The sequence below is a fragment of the Schistocerca serialis genome, chromosome 9 (assembly GCF_023864345.2).
Source record: "Schistocerca serialis cubense isolate TAMUIC-IGC-003099 chromosome 9, iqSchSeri2.2, whole genome shotgun sequence".
NCBI classification, from domain to species: Eukaryota; Metazoa; Arthropoda; class Insecta; order Orthoptera; family Acrididae; genus Schistocerca; species Schistocerca serialis.
Window position 1 is genome coordinate 14,497,003 of NC_064646.1, and position 16,367 is coordinate 14,513,369.

Consider the following 16,367-nt stretch of genomic DNA (forward strand, 5'->3'; position numbering starts at 1 on the left):
ACCCAATAGACTTGGCAGTAGAGGTTTCTTTGTAAATGACGACAGAAGTGGAGTGTTCATGTATCAGCTGCTTAGTGAATGTATCAGATTAATGCACTTGTAGTGCCGATGAGGTCGACACCAGCACCGATCTGAGCATCATCTTTGAACTAAGCTAAACATTATCTTTGTGCAGTTCCGCCATGTCAGTTCTCTGTAAGCCTTTTATGTGTTTAGGTGAATAAATGAACTACTGCAAAATGGGAGTGTTGTTTGGTGTAACCGACCCAAACTTCCTCCTCACTGGTGACCCCAAGTTTTAACGTCTTCCGCTTTCCGCCATTTTACTGTGTCCGCGACCTCCGCGTCAGTTATTTTCGCATGTATTACATCGACACAGCATTCAAACAATGACTTTGGCCCAGCGCCTAATGCCGGATTTTGTGATCGACATGCATCGTGTTGCGGGCAATGTACACCTGCCAGGACTGCAACATGATGCCTCTCACTCGATGATTACACCGATTTCGCCGGACGTTTTTGAGCCTGCAACAATTAGTGAGGTTAGGAGTGTGCATGACTCCGGCTATCAAACACCTTTGTTCCCACCACATGTGCCCTCCCTCATCAACTGTGCAGTTACCCCTTATGGATCTCCGTGCAGTGTGGGACCAATGCCGATTTCTGCAAATGCTTCATTGGACAACCTACCACCACCAGGACAATGATTTGCTATACCGCAATCCATGCCATGCCTCGCGGATACCTGCCACATGGCCAGAACTGCTTCGTTCACAGGTCAACCTCCTCAGCATCCGGCCATGCCAGCGCCTGCCTCGGTTCAGCATCAGCACATGCCTTCCTACTTCGATACCTCGGCCTGCAACACGAACAATAATTTGTTATCTGTGCCTGACCTCCACCTCCGTCCCACTGCTATGCCTCAGTGTTTTTTGGCGTGACATTCACCTTATCTGCACGCCGTTTTGAGTGGAGTGACTATGAACAGAGAACATTCACACATTCCGTCCCACGTTCGACATCATTTCCCACACTGTGCTTCTGGACAACCCGCACCTCGGCAGCCTCCCTGCAACACAGGTGGCCCTGGCCCTGATCATACGTCGAGCTATCTGCAGACTAACACGCGTTCTCAAACTTCAAACTTTTTCTCACCTGTCGCCCGCGCGCCAGCTCCAGTCGAGCTTCCGCTACCATTCTCGGCACATCTCGGTGCCTCATTTGTGTCGGTCTTCCGTGATGCATCAATCAGAACACACCCGCAATGTGTGGAGTTTCCACAACTGCAATCAACACATTATGGTGTCTCACCCATGTCGGCCTTCCGTGTTGCGATGGATTGTGACATGTTGTGGTTGAGCACCTTCACGCTGCCACCCGAACAGCCGTCGTTGCCACATCCCCTGGAGGCACACTCTCCTGGAATACTACAGCAACAACAGCTCGTTTCAGGCAGTGCCGCGATGAACTCAACTCATCCTGTTCTTCCGAACATTCTGCAATGCTTACCGACGCTGTCGCCGTTTAATCCCGACAAAGCTACAACCTGGTTCAAAATTGCGGACTAAGTGTTCAACCATTACAAATTCGATGAGTCAACCAGGTTTCGGTGTCTCTTCCATATACAATCTTCTTTCATGTTTCCTAAACCAGGTCATCATCATTGCTGTCCATTGTCATCCATCATAAACAGTTTCCAGGCCCAGGTTGAGTCTGTCTGGAACATAAGACTAACCATCTAGTCCTGTTTTACCACCATTATTCTGTGTTCACTCTGGTCCAGTCCTCACCTCTTTTTCAATACACTCCTCCACACCTTTCAGCCATCCATCCCTTGGTCTTCCTCTTAGTGATTTCCTCTGCATCTTCATTTCATGTATCTTCTTGAAAAATCCTCTTTTTTTATGTTCTCTTTAAATGTCCATATCATCTCATGCTTGATGTTCCTTAAACCAAGTGCAGCAATAATTAAATTATGTTCTGTGCAGAATTCTACCAGGTGGCTTTCTCTTTCATTCATTTCCCATACTATTCTTCCTTTTCCTACTATATAATTCGTCACCCATCACAATTAAATTTTCAGCTGCTTGACTATTTGAATAATTTCATTTACCTCATCATACATTCTCTCTCTCTCGTGCTCATCTGTGCATCTAGTCGGCCTATAAAATTGTACTACTGCGAAAGGTGTTGGCTTCGTGTTTGTCTTGGCCCTTTTTTTAATTTTTTTTTTCATGCACACCCATGTTAGAACCTTAGAGCACTAAGACAAAAAAGTGGTTAAAAGTGACTACATGTTAAGCCCAATCAACGGAAGGAAGGGCAGCTAAAAACAAGGACTTCCTCTTTCAGAAAGGTCGACAAAACATACTGTAGAGACAATGGAGGTCCTGCACCATAGAGACAACAGAGGTCCTGAAATAAAGCTTAAATGCCCTTGCCATATTGTTATGACAGATGAAAAATAAAACGCAGTCGACAGCCTGCGTGTCTTTCACTAAAATGCCCGATAACTAAGACAGCAAACATACATTACAACATAAGTGTTAAAAAAGGGCATTTGGTCAGGAACTGGCAAACTGTCAAAGGTTAATGACAAGGGGCACAAAGTGGTGGGGGATCACCACTTAACAAATGGTGATGGTTGAAACGATGGTGCCCAATACATAACCTAGCTAAAATGATCTCCTCATGGTGAGAGGGTCAAGAGGTGGTCAGCGAAGCCACTGGGAGAGGCTTAATTTACCAGAGCTTGTTCCCATGAAAGGAAGGCCAGTGGTGACACCACCTGCTGAAAAATGGCAGCATGGAGATCATCAGAAGGAATGGAAGAAGTAACGGGCTGAGGTAGGAGGACTGCAGCCTTGGCAGCAGTGACCAATGTGACCAGGAACCCAGTGGCTCCCTCAAGAGTGAGCAAGTGGAAGGTTTCTTCGACCCATTGCAGTAAAGGATGGACTGTGTACAGCACACAAAGGCTCTGGATGGCACAGACAATCAAAGCAGATGACAACTGAAAAGCCTGTGCCATCGGATGTACTGCGTGGCCTGATGCAGGGCAAAGAGCTCTGCTGTAAATACTGAGCAGTGTTCTGAGCTGATATGAAATATGGTCAGTGCTAATGATGAAGGCACAATCAATATCATCATCAGTCTGAGAACCATTAGTGTACACAAAAGTACTATCGTGAAATTATGTGTGAAGGTTGAGAAACTTACAGCAATAGATCAAATCTGGAGTAGTGTCCTTAGAAAGCAAGCGAAGTACAAGCTGAACACGGGCTGCCACGTGAAGGCCAGGCGGTGAAGGGTTTACACCTACTGGGAAAGTGGCAAGTAGTGTGAAGTTAATCTGCTGTAGCAAAAGACGAAAGCAAACTCCAGGGGGTAACAGAGAAGAGGGACACACCCCATACTGGTGGTCGAAGGGACTTGAAGAAGGAGGCATAGCATTGGTGGCTGGGCATAGCAGACAAATGGCGTGCATAACTGCTGAGGAGAACATCACATCAGTATGATTGTGGTAGTTCAGCAGCTTCTGCATAGACTCTCAACCAAGCTGGTGTTTTAAAGACACCAGTGGCCAAATGTATGCCATGATGGTAGACTGTATTTAGATGGTGTAAGATGGACATATGTGTAGAGGCATAAACAAAACACCCATGGTCTAGTTTGAGGGACTGGGTACAGCGGGCTGCCAGGTAAGCATGTGGGAGGACCAAGGAAGTTTCCTATCAAGCATTTTTTTAGTTTCAGCAGATGTAAGAGCAAGAGGCCCAAGATAAAAAGATGATTAAAGAAACCCATTGTGCCACCAGAAATTCATACAAACAGTTTTGTCAGTTGAAAAGTGAAGGCCATTGTTGACACTCCATGAGTAAAAATGATCGAGACATCGCTGAAGGCGCTGCTCAAGGACACAAGCCTGGAGAACTGCAATAGATTGCAAAATCATCAACAAAAAGGGAGCCAAAGACACTCAGTAGGAGTCGGGCCATAATGGGGTCAACGGCAAGAGCAAAGAGACGACGTTCAAGACAGAGCCCACCCTGTTTTCCTGAATAAAGGTGTCCAACAAGGCAGAACCTGCACATACCTTGAAAATTCCTGAAGGAAATGGTGGAGGTGGCCTTGGAAGCTCCACATGTAGAGGTATGGAGGATACCAGTCCCCCAGCAGGTGTTGTAGACTTCCTCCAAATAAAAAAAACATGGCCACAGTCTGGTATTTCCACAGAAAACCGTTCATAGTTTTGGTTGACAAAGTGACAAGATGGTCAACTGCATAAGGGCATGCTTTAAATCCACATTGTGCAGTGATTAGTAAACTGTGAGACTCTAGCCACCATACCAACTGGGCATGTTCCATCACTCTGCAAACACAGCTGATGAGAGAAAGGGGGTAGTAGCCAGAAGGAACCTGTTTGTCTTTACCAGGCTAAAGCATGGGTATGACAGTGGCTTCACACTGGCATCTGGGAAATGTGCCATCCATCCAGATGTATGAAGGAGAAAGTGCTTGCCCACAAGAGAAAGGTGCTGCAACATTTGAATGTTATCATCATCTGGCCCTTGGGCAGAAGATCAGGAGGACATGAGAACATGATCTAGCTCTCACATAATAAAGATGGCATCATAGCATTCATGATTCTGAGAGGAGAACGTTATCAGCCGAGCCTCCTACACTCATTTCTGATCTGATTGATTGGTTGATAAATTGAGAGAGTTTATGGGACCAAACAGTGAGGTCATCAGTCCCGCAATTCCGGAGTTACTTACAGAACAAAGAGGGTCCACTAAAAGTGGACAAATCCAGTCAGGGGAGTCAAATTATAAAATAATCAAGTTAAAGCACACACAGTAGAAGGCATAAGAGGTGAGACCAAATCTAAAATCTGGAAAAAAGGGCACCTTTCGTTGGGGGAGTGGTCATGGGATCCCAGACCGAGAAGACATGAAGAAAGGTCCCAACCACAACCACCCTGCCCCTGCTCCAGGAGTAAAGCAAATCCATATATCTGTAAATAAAAACCACTTTCACAGAGAAAACTGAGGACCAGTTCAAGCATCCGTGAATCATCTGCTAATATTACAATTAAGGAATCTGGAAGACTACTTAGTATAAAGAGCCAAAAGATGAGGACATTCCACCAATATGTGGGATACCATCAGTCTGGCTCCACTACCACATTGTTGCAATGGTTCGTTACGAGGAGGAAACAATGGGTGAGCCTGGTATGACCAATGCGTAGGTGGACTCCTTCCAAGAGGAGTGGAAGGAAGTACGCCAAACTGTGATAGACTCCCAGATTGTGCAGAGTTTATTACTATGAGCAGTAGCGTACCAGCTGTCGTTCCACTTTTGACCAAAGAGAGATTTGACATAGATCCGCATATCCACAGCTGGAATCATGAAAGGGAATGGGAGGGTAAGTACCTGCTTCTCCAGCCAAATGGTCAGCCAGTTCATTCCCTGGGATGCCCACATTACTTGGGAACCACAAAGACAACTGACCAGGCAGCATCAACTGATAGCCTGCAGGCTGCTCATTGAGTCAGGACAAATTAAAACACTGTGGAAAGACGCCTGAGAAACAAAACAGAGGGCTCTGTAAATGGCTAGGAGCTCTGCTGTGAACACACTACAAGATCCCGGCAATAAATGGTGTACTAAGCCAGTAGGAGACATAAAAGTGAACCGTATTTACTCGAATCTAAGCCGCACTTTTTTTCCAGTTTTTGTAATCCAAAAACCTGCCTGCGGCTTAGAATTGAGTGCAAAGTAAGCGGAAGTTCTGAAAAATGTTGGTAGGTGCCACCACAACTAACTTCTGCCATCGAATTATGTAGCGCTACACAGGCATGCTTTGCAGGCACAAAGATAAATACTGGCGAAAAAACCTCTGCGTCAGTAAACAAAATAAATAAATAAATAAATAAATAAAAGGTGGAAGACAAGTTTTTTTTCACTGCCCCGAGTGTCAACCACTGCATTTTCATACATTATCCAACGAAGTAAATACAAATTCTGTATTGTTCATCTTCGAATGTAGCAGCATTTCAATGTACTACGAAAATCCGACTGGTAAGATTGTTTGGGATGTTTGTCAATATGGCCAACTCTATGTTCTGAATTTTTTCCTACCTGTGACAAGAGATCGTTGCTAATAAGGACTTTTATGAATTGTGAATCACATGCAGTATTCTCTTCACCATAAGAATAATACTGTACTAACATAAACATTTTGCCATGTATTCTTTCATGTTTGCTGCTATCTCATTTAAATCCTGTCTGCCTAATAAACTACGAAACTAGAGTGAGACAACAGCAAACGCAGAATAATATATATATCATGTCATGTTTATATTCGTACTGTTCTTATGCCTAATAGTGATACAGTCAGAAATGAAGCACGGCAATTGACAAGATTTTTAAATCTAAGATGACTAATTTCTGTGCAGAATGTAATGTACTACAGAGGCGTCTGCAAAGATTTTCAACCAGAGAAAAATTTTCACTAAACTCTCGTTCAGAACATCATCTATCATATGCCGTCTATTATTTGGTTCTTGTTGATCATTATCAAAGAAAGCAGCAGTGTAAGTAACAGCAAATAGCAAGCAGAGTCTTGCCATTGTTTTGCTAATGAGATGATTCCTCCCCCCCCCCCCTTCGTTTTTTTTTTTTTTAAACTGTAAGCAGTGGTAGCACGCACAAAAGCAAGCCATGCCGCGAGCGGCGACAGGTCACAGACACTCATTATCAGAATGCGACAAACAATGCATGACGCAGTACAGTAATGCATTTTCAGCTTAGAGTGACGTAAACACCTATAAGAAAGAGAACGGCACTTACCAGATCAAAGAAAAATAAGCAATCAATTCAAACCTGACACATAGCAATGGCTACATGGTAAAGCTTAACTGCTAAGCTTAAGACTCGAACCAAACTACTGTAGCTGTATTGTCAGTCATTCGACCTAAATTGTGTCTCATATTACAGTGGACCATCTTTGGTTCAATTTGGATGTGCGGCCTAAAACTTTTTTCTCCATTGGAATTTCGAGTCTCAAATTTCAGTGCGGCTTAGATTCGGGAAAAATTTTTTTCCTTGATTTTGAGTCTCATTTTTCAGGTGTGGCTTAGATTCGAGTGCGACTTAGATTCGAGTAAATAGGTATCTCACCTTATTGATTGTCTTAGAACCATCAGTGTAGAAGTTGGTGGCACCCAAGAACTCTGTAAGGATGGCACGTACAAGACGCTGGAAAACCATAGGGGCGACAGAGACCTTAGGAACCTGGAATAGATCGATCTTAATCTGTGATCTAGGTACCATCCAAGGGGATGGAGGTGGGGTATTGGAGGAAAGACACAGGGTGCATTCCAGTGAGTGGAGATCCCAACAGAAGGAGACACATGCCCACCCATGGGCAGTTGTCAGGAGGAGACATCCCCCATTTGCAAAGAGGACAGGATACATGGGACGGCCAGGGAACTGGCGAATAGCAGTTGCATAAGAAACCAGAGTTGGCTCCGTTGTATGTGTACAGGGGGAATCCCCACTTCTGTGAGGAGATTGTCATCAGGACTAGCGCAAAAGGCACTAATAGCCAGACACACCCCACAATGGTGAACAGGATCAAGTAGTTGCAGAGTGGAAGGAGCTGCTGAGCCATAAACTTGACTATCACATTCTAGACTGGACAAGAGCAGAGCATGGTAAAGATGGAGAAGAACGGTATGGTTTGCACTAGAAGATGTATGGCCTAGTAGTGGAGAGCATTAAGCTTCCGCATGCATGTAGTCTTCAGATGGCGAATATGGGGCAGCCATGTCAGGTTTTCATCAAAAATAAGGCCCAATAAATGGGACTGTGCTGCAATATCGAGGAGCTGGTAACCTGAATAAAGTTCCAGATCAGGGTGTACTTTGGATCGCCAACAAAAATGCATAACCTGCCTTTTGGAGGGAGAAAACTGGAAGCCACGGCAGATGGTCCATGCAGAGCCCCATCAGATGGTGCTTTGGAGCCAGCATTCAGCAGATGCTACCAAATGGAAGCTGCACCAGATGCAAAAGTCATCGACATACAACGCCGGGGTAACCACAGTCCCAACAAAAGTTACCAGCCCATTGATGGCTATGAGGAAGAGTGTGACACACTTAGAACAGAACCCTGTGGGATATCATTCTCCTGAATCTGAGGGGCATGGAGTGAAGTGCCAACCTGAACACGGAAGAGAGACTGAGATAAAAACTCATACATAAAAATCGTAAGAGGGTCATGGAAGCCCCAGTCATGGAGGGTAGCTAAAATCTGATGGTGCCAAGCCATGTTGTAAGCCTTATATAGGTCAAAAAAGACCATGACAAGGTGTCGGCAGTTAGTGAAAGCCTGTCAGATTGCTGTTTCCAATATGAGTAAATGGTCAGTTGGAGATCATCCTGCCCAGAACCCTCACTGACAATGGGACAAAAGGCCCCAAGATTCAAGTACCCAATGTAATCTGAAGCAAACCATCCTCTCGAGCAGTTTACAAAGTACATTCCTCAGGCTAATTGGGGGGTAGCTGTCGAGAGAAATTGGGCTCATTTCCAGTGGAGGGAGGCAGTGTGATAGTGGGTGGAGCTCAAAATCTCCACAAAATAGCAGCCCAAGGTGTTGGGGATAGTAATAGAGTCCACAATGAATCATCTGCTGCGGTCAGGCCAGAAAGTGGGGAATGGACTTTGATCCCAGAGAGCCATCGGAGGTTGGCCCACATGACAGAAGAGGGAGTGGAACTGTTAAAAGAACTAGTAAGTGAAATACAGCTAACTTCCTTGTTATCCTGAAGAATGTGACAACACTACACATGCAACTGTTTATAACAAATGCCAAGAGGACACCTCTCCAACAGGTTCTGGGAGAGCCCCAAAACAGATGGTGTGCATTAAACTCACCGAGCAGCAAAAAGGGGTGAGGGAGTTGTCCAATAAGCTGGAGAAACTCTGCCCTGGTGAGACCTAATGGTACAACGGAAAACGTGTAGCGAGGAAGGAAAATGTAGACTGCAACAGGTTGCAGTCGGGTGTTCAGTGCAATGGTTTGACTATGAACATCATCCAAGATGAGCAACATTACTCCCCCAGGAGATGCAATGCCATCTTCAGGGGGAAGGTGAAAGCAGACTGGAAAGAAATGCAAGAGGTTAAAGTGGTTGTGAGGAAGCTATTTTGTTTCCTGGAGGCAAAAAACAGTTGATGCTGCAATTTCAAGAGCAGCCATAGTTCTTCCTTGTTGGCTCTAATGCCATGAACATACCATTGGAGGAGAGTCATGGTGGGAATAGGGAGAACGGAAAAAATGAAGGGTTGTCATCTCAGCAGCTGTGAATGGTCAGCCTTCAAAGACTCACTGCTATGAAGTGCAGGGGCAGTAGGATCCTGCTCCTTGAGATCTAAAGAGGCATCAGCAATCTCCCTCAGTCAGCCTGTGGATTTCAGAGCATAAAAATGGATGGCAGTGCACATCAGCGAAATGGAGGTCGGCTGGGTGAGGGTATCATGCGGAGACACTGTTGAAGGCAATCTTCTAGTCGTCAAAGGGGAAGATCTTCTGTCTTTGTTTGATTTCTTGGAGCCTCTGCAGTTGGCAGATGAAGATTTAGATGTTTGCTGACAAAAGGGACATAAAAAGTTTTCACAGGACTATTCCTTCTGTCCTTTCTGGTCTGCTGGTTGAGCAGCAAGCGATTTCACAGCCGGAGGTGAAAATTTGGTCACTTGTTGCACAGCTGTAGCAGGAGGAGACGGGAATGCTACCGTCACAATGGGCGATTTTACAACAATGGTGCTGAATTTGAGATTGCAAGTCTGTGTGGTCATGTCCTTTGTGGGGTGAGGCCTATCAAGAACAGTGCTGTAAGTGCCGGATGGTAAAACACAGGGCTTTCAACTAGCCAATAACTTGTGAGCAACAGGGTAAGGCACTTTTTCCTTCAATTGTATTTCCTGGACAGTCCACTCATCAAGAGACAGGGTATATTCTCAGGATGAGGCTGCGTGGTTGCCATTGCAATTGATACAGCAGGGAGGAGGAGGTGGGCAATCACCATTGTGAGCATCCCTCCCACAAGTAACACATCTGACCATGTTTCGACAGGGCATTCAAGTGTGATGGTAATGTTGACACTGGAGGCAGCACATCGGGTTCAGTATGTGTGGTCAGACCATGATGACTTCATAGCCTGCTTTGATCCGTGATGGAAACACTACTCTATCGAACATGAGGAAAAAACTGCATGGAGGCACTAAGAAGGCATAAACCTTTTCCATCAGCCAATGGACTGCAGTGACACCCTGATCAGAGAGGTAAGTTTGGATGTCTCCCTTGGTCAGAGCATTGAGCAGCCTAGTGGAGATAATACTACACAAAGAATTCAGCATTCGATGGGCCTCAACAAGAACAGGATAGACATGGAGGAGTGAAGCTCCAAGCAGTTGTTGTGCTTGAGAATCAAAATTAGTCTTCAAAAGCAATGTGTGCAAACAAGAGCAAGATTTTAAAGGGGCTGAATTGCATCAACACCTTTCTGAATTATAAATGGATTAACCATGGCAAAACACTGGCCATCTTCAGTATGTGAAACCACAAAGAACTGAGCTGGGAGAGTCTGACTCTTTAGTCTCATTCTGTTTACGCTTAGTAGACATCTAATGAAGGGGCAATTGGCTCATTGTGAGAAAATGCCCCATGATTGTCAGCATCTCAGATGGCACGCTTCTTTCAACTGGGGGGGGGGGGGGGGGGGGTGTCACTTGTCTTAGGTGATTGGCCACACCTCAAGTCACTTCTGACAGAGGGACCAATTGGCAATTTGAGAAAGTAACAGCTCAGGTAATCACCTCTCCCTGGGCCTGGCCTGTACCAGGGGGTACATGCAAACTCTACCTGTCAACCCAGGGCTGGCAATTACGTGTTACTCAGTTACTTGTTACACATCAGATGCATGGGCTGGCCTTCAGGAGTGCACAGGGATGAAGATGAAATAAAGAGGAACCTCAAACGTCAAAGCATAGCACGAATAGGAGATGTAGAACAAAGAAAAAACTGTGGAAAGGACTGTTCTGATATCAAGCTACTGAAAATTCAGAACACATTCTCAGAAATATCCCACACATGTTCCCCAAGGGAGGGGAAAGAGAATAGCAGGCGGGTAGACATGTAGAACAGAAGGAAAAGGTGCTACAAAGTCTGGGGCCTCCATGGTAGCCAAGCACGAACTCACCGAAGGGTGGTGAGCCCCTGGGGGTCTGTGTTGGCTATGATAAGGTTTAAACTGTCCTGTTATATTAGTTTACATGCATTTCTATTTCATTATTCATTATTAAGGCCAACTATTTCATTTCCATTATTTGACTTTGGGTTGATAACCATGTATTGGCCTGACCAGAAGTCAGGTTCTTCCAGTTACCAAACTCCACTAATTCCCACCGTAGTAACTAAGTAATACACAAGACTGGTCCAAGTAACACAAATACGGCTTTATCATGAATCTCTGAACAATAACAGGAAACAGACACTTGTGGATCCCAACGTAACAAAACATAATACACTGATTTGAATAGTACACAGTTACTGCTACTCTGCACCTATAAATGCGTGAGCTGCTGACAGATGGCATGGCAGAGACCACACCAGCCTTCAGCAGCTGACCCTTGCTGATACAGTTGGGCAATTCAAACAAACAAACACACACACACACACACACACACACACACACACACACACACACTAGTCACAGGATACAGCACTCCTTGATTGAAGTGGGTGCCCAGGCGACAGCAGAGACGCCAGCAGCCTGACAATACACACATCTATCAAATTTGGAGTGGCAGCAGCTGGTGTCGATGGAGGGGGCAGGACGATGTGCCTGTCAGGCACTGGAGCATAGGGCCAGAATGCATGCACACCCAAGGGCAGTGAGCCCACGCAGCACCCGATGACAGCACTGGAGAAGATGGTGCCATCACCAGCTCCACATCATCAGCAGGCAGGTCCCAGTGTGGGGGAGAAGGGTAAACTGACACCTGGCAGTGGGAAGCAGGAACAACTGGATGCAGACAGATGGAAGGCAACCAAATGGACAAGGGTGCCTCCAGAGCAGATGACAAAAGACTCAAGGTGGAGGGCAGCGGGGCGGGCTGCCATTATAAGGACAGCACCTGCAGGCCAGTAGCAGCAAGCGGGGGTGCAACTGATCAAAGTGGTGCACCATCGGCCATACAGACGTCACACAGACAGTGTCCCTGGCAGCAGACAACAGTGGCCGGTATCCACTTGGGCCAGCAAACAAACACTCATTCTCACACCTCGCCACAAAGTGGCTGGATGAATCTGACCTTGGCAGGTGCAGCCCAGGCCGAAGGTGGAGGAGCATGTGTGGCTGGCAGCCACACATGCTCCCCCATAGGCAAGAAGCGATAGGTGCTCAGAAGACACAGACGGGCATAGTCTGGCAAAGAATCCACACAAACTTTTTAATTTGGAACTTGAATATACACACTAGACGTTCCAGCTCATCACTTGACTGAGGGTGAAATGATGGAGCCATAGCATGATGAATGCCATGATGGAAACAAAACAATTGAAAGGCGTGAGAAACAAACAGAGGCCCATATTGGAAATTAAGGTACAAGGCAACCCCCTAAATATAAAAAAGCCCTCAAAAGCAAACTAATTGTGACCTTAGCCAATGTCGCCAGACACTGGAGAATTTAAGGATACTGGGAAAAGGAATCCACAACCAAACACCAACAGGAGTTCAAGAAGCAACCAGCAAAGTCAATATGAATGCTTTTCCATGGCTGGCGTGGAGTGGGCCATAGGAACAGGGACACCCTGGGAGCTGCCTATTGTCAGGCACACGGCTCAGTCAGTGTGTGTGTTTGTGTGTGTGTGTGTGTGTGTGTGTGTGTGTGTGTGTGTGTGTGTGTGTTTTGGGGCTTACAGGTGCTCAGCGTCGAGGTCATCAGCAACCTGACACACATTTAAAGAAACGAATGTGGGCAAATTAAGTAAAATGGAAGCATACACGCAAAGAAAGTGGGGAAAGATAAAAAATGATGAATAAGAAAATTAAATGTAAGGAAAACGAGAAAGGAGCATTAAGGATGCCACAGGCAATTGTCACTGGCTGGCCATTTACGTAAACTATGGGCGCACCAGTCATCCTGTGAACAAATTAACACTCTCTCCCTAAAATCTTGGTAAAAACATTCAGGGTGTCTACATGGACAAGGAAAAATAATTCCCGGATTTTTCCTGGATTTTCCGGTTGAAAATACACTTTCTCCCGGGTAAAAATACACTTTTTCCGTGTTAAGTGGCAGTATACTTTTTCCCGGCACTTATCAATCCTTTTATGGTTTATGGTTTTATACACCGGCGTAAAATTTCCTGGCGCTTTAGAAAATGAAACTCAGGGGAAAAAAACACGTTTTGGAAAGATCCTTGATGTGCAGCAACATTCCGTGCATATTTCCGTGTTACGAAGGTATAAATTCGAATTCCACCGAGCAAGGTGGCGCAGTGGTTAGCACACTGGACTCGCATTTGGGAGGACGACAGTTCAATCCTGCATCCGGCCATCCTGATTTAGGTTTTCCGTGATTTCCCTAAGTCGCTCCAGGCAAATGCCGGGATGGTTCCTTTGACAGGGCACGGCCGACTTCCTTCCCTATCGTTCCCTAAACCGATGATACCGATGACCACGCAGTTTGGTCTCTTCCCCCAAAACAACCCAATCGAATTCCACCAAACACCGCATGTTACTTTCTGAAGCATTAAAATCGAGTTTGCGACGTGCTTTTGTAACCAGTCACAGCTCATGTCACATGACCTCGCCAGCTGATGACAGCATTTGACACGTGGTGTAGTCAGCCAATAGCAAGATCACTCTTAAGTAGCACGAACACACAAATACGAAAAATTAATGGCTTAAATTAATGTACAATTGTTGCTACAAGAAAATCAAAGCTATCACATATAATATTGGTCTCTAAGATTAATAAGCTGCAAGAGAAGCTAAGCTTCCACATATATTGTTGATCTTTTTTGCGCGTCATACATCACATAAATGTGCCAGTAAAATTTTTTAATAACGACGTAAATGTCTGATCTTCTGGGCTTGAAACTCTTCATATGGTTGTCCCCAAAGAGTTGATTTTTAAATGAGAGTCAAATGCTCTGTGATTTAAGAAATTCGTCGTACACTCTCTCACATAGTTTATCTTACATAAAAGGAAATTTACTTTGAAAGTAACGCTTTTCAAAGCAATATTCGCAATATTTTTCTGTGACCTATTAGAAAGGTACATTTCAGCAGTCGCCAGAGAGTGCCAGATAACAGGCGCAGCTACGATGATGCAGGAAGCCTGCATGTTCGTGCGTGTGAAACATTAAAAGATCTTCCATTAAAACGATTCTAATGTAAAAAACTGTCACGTCATGCTCATTGGAGGCAATTTGTTGTTAAGAAGCACTGCACAGTCTTCCTAAAGCCTTTGACACACTTTGCTGTTGGCAGACGCCTGTATGAGCACTGTGTTTTGTTGTTGTATATGGCGCATTTTCTTTGCGACTTAAGTTTTATTTTCGTTCTTTTCCCTCGTTCATGTTTTGTTGCTGCAGTATTATTCTGCAGAAGCAGGATACAGTAAATTTTTTTGTCAGAGTATTGGTTCTTACCAGTCAAAATCACAAAACATTTAACTGAAAACTAAAACAATGAAAAATTCCCGGAATTCAGAAAGATTCCCGGGTTTTTCCCGGTTTTCTCCCGGATGAAAAAATTCCCGGGTTTCTCCCGGTTGTCCCGGGTCGTAGACACCCTGAACATTGGACAAGTCACAGAACTTTAAAACTTTAACCACATTTCTTTGAGTATTTCCTAAAAGAGATGGCACATCCACCAGCAAGTCAGCTGCATTGCAATACAACGTGGTGCACAGTGACCTGGACGCCACTAGTACCACGCATTGGAGGGTCCTCTCGCCAGAGCAGGAAGCCATGCATCATAGGACCGTGGCCTATCTGAAGCCAAGTGAGGAGAACCTCATCCCGTCTACAGAGCTGGAAAGAAGTACCACACACACACACACACACACACACACACACACACACACACACACACATTGTGGGCTTGACTAAAGGGAGCTTATTGTCAGTCATTTCCAGCCACTCTTCCTCCCACCGACACACAACACATGAGCTCAATAGCAAGGTGAATGCGTGCAGGGGGATGGCATACTGAAATACTTGCAGATTAAGGCACGCCTCCTTGGCTGCAAGATCTGCCCTTTTGTTCCCAGCTCACAAGCTGTGACAAAATGTACAATTTCATCATGAATCCCTGGCCAAAAAACATGTTTACTAGTTAACAGTTTACTGCATGAAACTCCCAATGGCCCTGGCAGAGGAGACGTAGAACTTCATGCCTAATGCAGTGGGAATGACTACTCTGGGAGAGAGGTCTTTCATGGACAACAGCAAAACACTAGCAAAAACAGAGAGAGGATACCATAAGGAAAAACAGCTGTTCAGGGGGCCCAAAGCCTGACCCAGCAGTTTAGCTAGCCAACTCTGAACAAACCAAACCATCTGGCAGAGAACAGGGTCAGTGGCAAAGGTGCTGCTATACATGAGCTCATAATTGGGAAACCATCTACTGTGGCCTGTATTTCAATATCAAGATGGAAACAAAGCAATTCTTCATTATCAAAGTTGGGATTAGGCCACAGGAAGTAGGTACAAGGTATCCGCATTGCCATGTTTAGAGGTACGTTGACGATGGATTTTGTAATTATAGTGGGACAAGAACAACACCCAGCATTGTAGTGGTGTGCTGCCTTGTCAGGCAAGGAAGTGTGAGGTTTAAACAAGGAAACCAAGGGTTTATGATCAATAATAAGGTGAAACTTTGAGCCATACAAAAGACATGAAATTTCCGGAGAGCACAGACTACAGTGAGAGCCCCTTTTTGCACATAAGAGTCGCACTGCTGGGCCAAGGTGAGAGACAGAGGCAAAAGCAACTGGTCGGTCAGAGCTGTTGGCATATCAGTGTGCTAGGACCATACCAAGGCTGTACTGAGAGGCGTCAGTCATAAAAACTATGTGATGATCTGGAGTGAATGTAGCATGTTTGCAGTCTGGGCTCCAACAAAAAGGTACATTCTTGCATAACAAGGCATGCAAATGGCGGGCCAATATGGCCACCCCTGGCAGGAATTTATGGTAGCAGGCCATCATTCCTAGGAAGGCCTAAAGCTCCTTCAAGGATGAAGGGCAAGACATAGATGTATCAGCAGAGATGTGACCTCC

The 16,367-nt window shown here is 45.3% G+C and overlaps 1 protein-coding gene across 1 annotated transcript in view; it reads right to left on the reverse strand.

The window, feature by feature from the left end:
- The window catches only part of LOC126419242 (2-oxoglutarate dehydrogenase complex component E1-like), a 185,011-nt gene that overhangs the window by 123,820 nt on the left and 44,824 nt on the right, over positions 1–16,367 (reverse strand). The gene's annotated exons all lie outside the window — the stretch shown is intronic.